The 7,987-nt window shown below is 30.3% G+C and overlaps 1 pseudogene; it reads left to right on the forward strand.

Moving 5' to 3' along the window:
- Positions 1 to 512: 512 nt before the first annotated feature.
- Positions 513 to 697, forward strand: LOC125843427 (U2 spliceosomal RNA; annotated as a pseudogene).
- Positions 698 to 7,987: the final 7,290 nt, after the last annotated feature.

Raw genomic sequence — 7,987 nt, forward strand, 5'->3', positions numbered from 1 at the left:
CCCGAAATCCCAGAGACACACCTAACCTTTACTAAGGTCCTATTACCCCCCCCCCCAAACTTATTTTATATGTAATATCCTACCCCTTTTTGGCCTACGTGGCCCTATCTTTGTGGGCCCAGTGCATGTTGACATTTTTTCAAGATAGTGCCACGTAGGCAGAAAAGGGTTAGAATATTATAGATAAATTAAGTAGGGGGGGTAATAGGACCTTAGTAAAGGTTAGGTGTGTCTCTGGGATTTCGGGCATAGGTTGGGGGTACTTATGCATTTTCCCTAAATAATAGGATAACTTTTTGAAATTTTGGGAAGTGTAAAAGCTACTTTTTAGAAAGTTGAAAAAGTGGGGCCCGGCGCGTGTTAAACAAAGCTTTCAACCTATTTGGTTTATATTGCCACATAAGCCAAAAAGTGGTAAAAAATTAATTAAAAAATAAGTTCGGGGGGGTAATAGGACCTTAGTAAAGATTAGGTGTGTCTCAGGGATTTTGGACATAGGCTGGGGGGTACTTATGCATTTTCCCAAGATCAAGTGTAGTATCTGTTCTTATTAGTTTAATATCTGATATGTGAGTCATCGACTCACACGATATTAACTCTATTTTTTAAGGGGGGAGGTTCACCACGGTAGCTTGCTATTGGGGCCTTTATGTGTCGCCTTGGTGTTGCACTACTGCCTCGGCCTGGCTCACCCCACCAATTCTAGTTCTAAAAACCTTTGATTTCATAGAAGTACATAATTTTGGGCAGTTTGATACGTAAGAGCTCTCCATCCCATTCCAAGTTGCACATTTTAATTAAAATCAGATATGAACTAATATTAGCTATAACTTATAAAATCTTGACAGTTAGACTAATGTTTCAACCTAGCATTTGGCACCTTTCTTTTTCAGTAAGATGTACTGTACTACTACTAAAGATAAATGGTGATGCGAAGAGAGCTTTAGTGAACAACTAACGCTACACAACATTTATAACAGAAAAGAAGGACGGATAACAAAAAAGAAGAAGGCATAGATGCCAGAATTGTCAAACTACTTTTGATATGAAAAAATATTTTGAATAGTGATAGACTTGAAGTGGATATCAACAAGAGTGATGTCTTTCTACTTTTGTTTAAGAAGAAAGTCCATAAATATTGACATGAAGTGGATATCAACAAGATCTTACACAATTATGTATTAATTTTGTTTTTCCTTCTATTTTTAACTATTAAAGTCGTAATGATATGTGTATTGTATTATTTCTTTCTTTTTCCTTTCTCTCTTTCTTGTGTGTCTTTATGATGTCTCTTAAGTTTAATTTTTATACCAACTTCTGATTGGTGTAAGTTTATAATTTCTTTTAGTTCAAATTAGTATTTTAAAATGCTAGAGTATATCCTAAGGAGATATCACTTCCTCACGAATTTATCTTAATTATGGTTGAAATTCTGCTTAAGTATAAATCAAATTTAAAATTGATAAGTATTTTCTCTTGGTTCAAATTAGTAACTTAATTATGTTGAAAAATCTGCTAATTACTAATCAAATTTTAAAATTTATAATTGATTGCTTAAAAGAAATAAATCTTAATGATTAAAATATATTCTTTATTGGTGTTTGCTATGTAAGTTATAAAAACTATCAAGAAAAATGCATGCGTGAAAACTTTTAAAAAATTATATACGCAAAAAAGAAATATTTATATTATTTAAAATAATTAAGACATGATCATTGTTATAGATATTAGGGAAAAGGGTCAAAATTGCCCCTGCACTATGCGAAATAGACCACTTATACCCTCCGTTACATTTTGAGATAAAAAATACCCCCGTTGTTATCCCTAGAGACCACAAATACCCCTCAAAAGTTAACAACCCAAATTGTTAATGACATGGCAAGCCATGTGGGACTGATCTCTCCACCTAAGCTGCCAACTAGGATTTCCAACAATTAGAAATCATTCTAAAATTAGAAATAAATCTTTTATTTTTAATTACATAAAAAGTATTTATATTTTTAATTAAAAACCTTTTATTTTTAATAATGTAAATATTTACCACTCTTTATTAATATTTATATTTATTGCCGTTAAAACTTATTTTTTCATCGTAGTTTAACTATTAACCAAGTATATTTCCACTTGATAAATAACTAATATATAATATATCTAACTTGATAGGATGATTTTTTGTATAACATACTTGCATCTTCTGTATGTATGAGGGAAAATTTACGGCTCGATAATATTAACTTTGTTCTTGTTTTTTTTGTTGGATTAATACAATTTTAGGAGATTTAGATTTTTAAAAAAAGTTAGTGGTAATCCTAGTTGGCAGCTTATGTGGAAGGATCAGTCACACATGACTTGCCATGTCATCAAAAATTTGGATTGTTAACTTTTGAAGGGTATTTGTGGTCTCTAGAGATAAGAGTGAGGGTATTTTTGAGCGCAAAATGTAACAGAGGGTATAAGTGGTCTTTCACATAGTTCAGGGGCAATTTTGACCATTTTCTGTAGATATTATAAAGGATATAACTTACTTTATCATCATAAGGTCAAGTTACGTTGTAATAATTTCATATGACTCCATAATAATTGTTTATTATATTTCTACAAAATTCAATTCATTAAATATAATTACGATTCATATTTGGTTAGAGAAGGGTGAAAAAGATCAAAATGAATAAAGTCAAATTTAATTGTGCAAATAAATGATATAAAGTATTAACTAATATTGGTTTGTTTTATACTGAGGGAATTACAAATTAGTGCTAGACTTATCACAAAAATTCAAAATAAGAAGATGATATATGTATATGTAGTCAAATATATATTGTATGGATAAATACGTACGTAGAAATTTCCATGATTAAAACATTACTCGCTATTTAACTGTAACCATTACTTATTTACAATATAAGTATATTAATTATAATAAACAAACTCAATATATCCAATCTATTCTTCAAAGTATATTTATTTATTTCTGTTGCGTTTTTTTTTTACTTTGAAAATTGTATATTTATGTTATTTATTTTGAAATCGTTATAAATTACAAGAATGTTCCTTCACTTATAAAAAAGATGATTACATGTAAAAACATAATAACGTTTTTTCCCTATGGAACCAAATTATGCATCTACACATTTATAGGAAGGTATAATATAACTATTTTATTATATATTNAAAGAAATAAATCTTAATGATTAAAATATATTCTTTATTGGTGTTTGCTATGTAACTTATAAAAACTATCGAGAAAAATGCATGCGTGAAAACTTTAAAAAAATTATATACGCAAAAAAGAAATATTTATATTATTTAAAATAATTAAGATATGATCATTGTTATAGATATTATAAAGAAAGGATATAACTTACTTTATCATCATAAGGTCAAGTTACGTTGTAATAATTTCATATGACTCCATAATAATTGTTTATTCTATTTCTACGAAATTCAATTCATTAAACATAATTACGATTTATATTTGGCTAGAGAATGGTGAAAAAGATCAAAATGAATAAATTCAAATTTAACTACGCAAATAAATGATATAAAGTACTAACTAATATTAGTTTGTTTTATACTGAGGGAATTATAAATTAGTGCTAGACTTATCACAAAAATTCAAAATAAGAAGATGATATATGTATATGTAGTCAAATATATATTGTATGGATAAATACGTACGTAGAAATTTCCATGATTAAAACATCACTCGCTATTTAACTGTAACCATTACTTATTTACAATATAAGTATATTAATTATAATAAACAAACTCAATATATCCAATCTATTCTTCAAAGTATATTTATTTATTTCTGTTGCGTTTTTTTTTTACTTTGAAAATTGTATATTTATGTTATTTATTTTGAAATCGTTATAAATTACAAGAATGTTCCTTCACTTATAAAAAAGATGATTACATGTAAAAACATAATAACGTTTTTTCCCTATGGAACCAAATTATGCATCTACACATTTATAGGAAGGTATAATATAACTATTTTATTATATATTCTTTTCATGTAAGAAGAAACCCTCAAAAAGTATTTAAAATTATCAACTAAAATTCTCACACACACGCACACGCACACGCACACGCACACGCGCACGGCGCACGCACGCGAGCGCGCACACACACCAAAGATAATATAAAGACATTATTATATATATAATACCTCTTCTATTTAAATGATATTTAGTGTACTATTTATATTTTGCATGATCTCGCAAAGCGGGGATGAGTTTACTTGTGTAAAATTAAAGAACAAATATTATTATCATTCTTAGTGTTGAAGTAACTTTTTTTTTAGCACTAGAATTGATTTGATTTTAATTTGAGTTTTGTTAGAGTTACTAATATCAATGGACTATAACCTTTATTGGACCAGTCGAAATTCAAGTTTCAAAAATTAGAAATAATATGATAAAAGATAAAAACTATGAAAAAGTATAAGAAATATTTTTAAAAATAATACAAAGTATATACTTTTATGTATAAAAAAATTATAATTTTAAAAATTATATATATAATGTCGGGTTGATATGATCTCAAATTGACATTGTTTTTAGGTAAAACCAAACCAATCAAGTATAGTTATGGAATGGACCGAAAACCACAATTGACATTGAAAACTACCAATATCCCTTTTTTAAGTTTAAATCTGGACTCATGGTCCATTTTATTTAATAAAAAATGGGCTCTTAAACGGATCCACACATAAATATACCAAAGAAAAAGATGGTCGGCCCAAAAGTAGTCAGACCAGGTGAATATAAAAGAATCCTAAATGATAGGGTTTTATGATTTGTGCCCTCCGCCTCTTCTTCTCCATGTTCTCATCGCCTTTGCGGCGATGTTCTCTCTTGTGCTCCCCAATTGTAGATTCTTCCCCCTTTGGTTATGGGGGATTAACATTCCCCCACCTTGATGTTGTTGTTGTTGAGATCAGCTTTTAAAGGTTCAGTTTTTTAGCCATCTGGCTTCTTCATTGTTTCGTTTTTCTACTGACTCTGCTTTTTGTTTGAAGGTGTACTACACATTATTAATTATTGGGAAAAATGGTGGAGATGGAATAAAATTGATGTTGACATTTTATATGCAAAATCCAACTAATTCAGGATTGAGGTATTATTGCAATTGTTGAATTCCTATTTCTGTATTATTACTATACTGCATTTTCTTAGAAAACGAAAAAAAAAAGTATAACGTACTAGCTAGGCTAATCTTATTTTCATCAATTTCAGGATCCAAAATAGAGTAGAAAATCCTAAAACTTCCAGCAACATTACATGTGAAAAAGAATTCAGACTCCCTTGTTCTAGTCTGACCTCAAGTTTGGAACCTTCTATTTCAGGAGACAGATGCAACTCTTTGGATAACTACAAAAGTTTAACTACTGATGGTAATAATACTAATACTTAGTTTCATTCTATTTTTTTCTCCTATTTAAGATTATGATGATATATGTTGAATTCGATCGGTTAAGTGTCCACTCTTTTGTCAAATTTCTTTCTACGCCTATATTGCCTACTTGTTTTTATGCCTTTTTAGTCATTGCTCTCTAATTTGGTTGTATAGCGTTGCTTCAATAAATTAATTATAGGAAGAAGGTAGTTGAATTTGCTTGATAGAAATGTTAAAGAAAAGGCATTTCATAAGGTTTGTTTAAGTCAAAATTATAAGAGATTCATAAAAATCAGCTGATACACTGTCTCATAATATCAATGTAGTAATTGCTCATGGACTTTAAAGATGTTGTCAAGTCATTACATTGAATGAAGAACTGAATGTTGTCATTACCAATATACTTCCATTTCCCCCTGAAAATGTATCAATTAAACCTTAACTAACGAAACTTAATATTCAGGGAGCAAGTATCATCTGTTTGTTTGGTGAATCTCACGAAATTATAAATTGGAAAACCTACATGAGGACCTATTTGGTGGAAGGTGATGCAGAGTTGTGAGATTCAACCTCTTCTGTTTCTCTTGCTAATCCTAGTGCAAATATTTAACTACTACATTGACTCGCACAAATTTTAATTAATCACCTTATTATAATTTTAGATATATTAGAGATATATTAGAAGCTTAGACTTGGTAATGGCAGGATTTGTGTTGAGTGAGGCTCAGAGTATTATTGCTCTTGATCTCTTTTACCATTAAGAGAATCAGAAGGCTCAAGTTAATAAAAATACAACAGAGCATGTGAAGATTAGGAGAAAAGTGTTGTTTGATTAGGTGGTTGAATGACTGGAATTCAGATGTAAACAGAGTTTTGGCCGAGGTTTTGAAGCTTGGGCAAAATGGACAACATTGATCAAAAGGAAAAAGTGGTTGTCCACTTTTCCCAAGCTTCAAGACCTCTGCCAAAACTCTGTTTACAATCAACTGAAATTACCAATCAAACAATACTCTTCTCCTAATCTTCAGATGCTCTTCTGCATTATTGGTTCGAGCCTTCTGATTCTCCAACTGGTCAAAGTGATCAAGAACAATAATATTATGAGTCTCACTCAACATAAATCTTCCCGTTACCAAGTCTGGGCTTCTAATTATATCTCTAATATATCTAAACTTCCAGTAAGGTGATTCATTAAAATTTGTGAAAGTCGATTTAGTAGTTGAATCCTTTTCACCAGCATCAACAAGAGAAACAGAAGAGGTTGAGTCCAACAACTCTTCATCACCTTCTACCAAATGGGTCCTCATGTAGGTTTTTCAATTCATGATTTCGTGTGATCCATCAGACAAATGATACTTGCTCCCTTAATCATAAGTTTCATCAATCAAGATTTAATTAATATTTTTTTTTAGGAAAAAATGGAAGTATACTGATATCATCACAATCTGAAATGGCAGAGAAACAAAGGAATATAATGAAACTAAATATCAGTATTATTACCATCAGTAGTTAAACTTTTATACCAATCTAAAGGGTTGTAACCAGTGTTTTCAAAAACGTTTTTTGGGCGAGTCTCAGGGAGGAGCATACCAAAAACGCTTCGGGCGCAAATTGATAAGTCCTAGAATTTGGGGAGTAAGCACTAAGCATAAAATCATAAGTTCTGGGCATAAAAACGTATGCCCTGAGTAATCTTAATTATTATTATTTTTATCTTTTTTTTGTTTTAAATCAAATTTTTTTATTATTAGTGTAGTGATATTTCTCAAATAGTAATTATAATACTTTTTTTTTCATTATTGCTTATTAATATCTATCTCAAATAAAAATCATAATAATTTTTCTATATATTATAGGTTATTTATAAAAAGTTACTTGTAAAATCATTGAAAGTTTAATTTTACTTTTGCTTATTTTCGTAGTAATAAAATTATAAAATTGAATATACATGTGACTATGCCCCGCAGATCCATGGGATTTATGTAACACCCCAGAGAATTTTTCAAACTAAGACTCGAGCCGTCCTTCATGTGGAGTGAGATTTTACCGAGGAATAAAATTTCTTGAGTGTTAAGTTAAGGTCCCTAGGTGTAGCACATTGAGTTCCAAGAAGAGTTGAATTGGAAATAGTCATTTTGGAAAGAATCTGGAAAATTTGGCTAAGTATGGAAAAAAAAAAGAGTTTTTGGTCAACTTTGAGCAGTCGTAACTCCTAACTCAAAATGATTTAGGCGAATTTCCAGTTATGTCTGGAAAGCCCTTGGAATGATCTTTCCAACTCCACCAAGTTTGCTTGATTCTGAGTTCGTGTGAGTGAGTTATGCCCTTTGGAAGTTGGGCTGTTGGCACAGTCGCACAGTCGCACAGTGCAGTTTGTTTAGTCCGAAAATTTTAAGGGTATTTTGGTCTTTTCCCTAATCTTTTCTTTGGGTTATATTGAGGTGTTAGACTAATGTTTGGATCAGTTTTGTCCCATTTTAAAGAGTGAGAGTAAGAGTGAGAGTTAGGGCTTGGAAGATAAGAGAGAAAGAAGAGGAAAAGAAGAGGAGAAAGAGAAGAAGAAGCTAAGGATCGTCGTGGATTTTCG

This window comes from Solanum stenotomum, chromosome 10, assembly GCF_019186545.1.
Source record: "Solanum stenotomum isolate F172 chromosome 10, ASM1918654v1, whole genome shotgun sequence".
Lineage (NCBI taxonomy): Eukaryota > Viridiplantae > Streptophyta > Magnoliopsida > Solanales > Solanaceae > Solanum > Solanum stenotomum.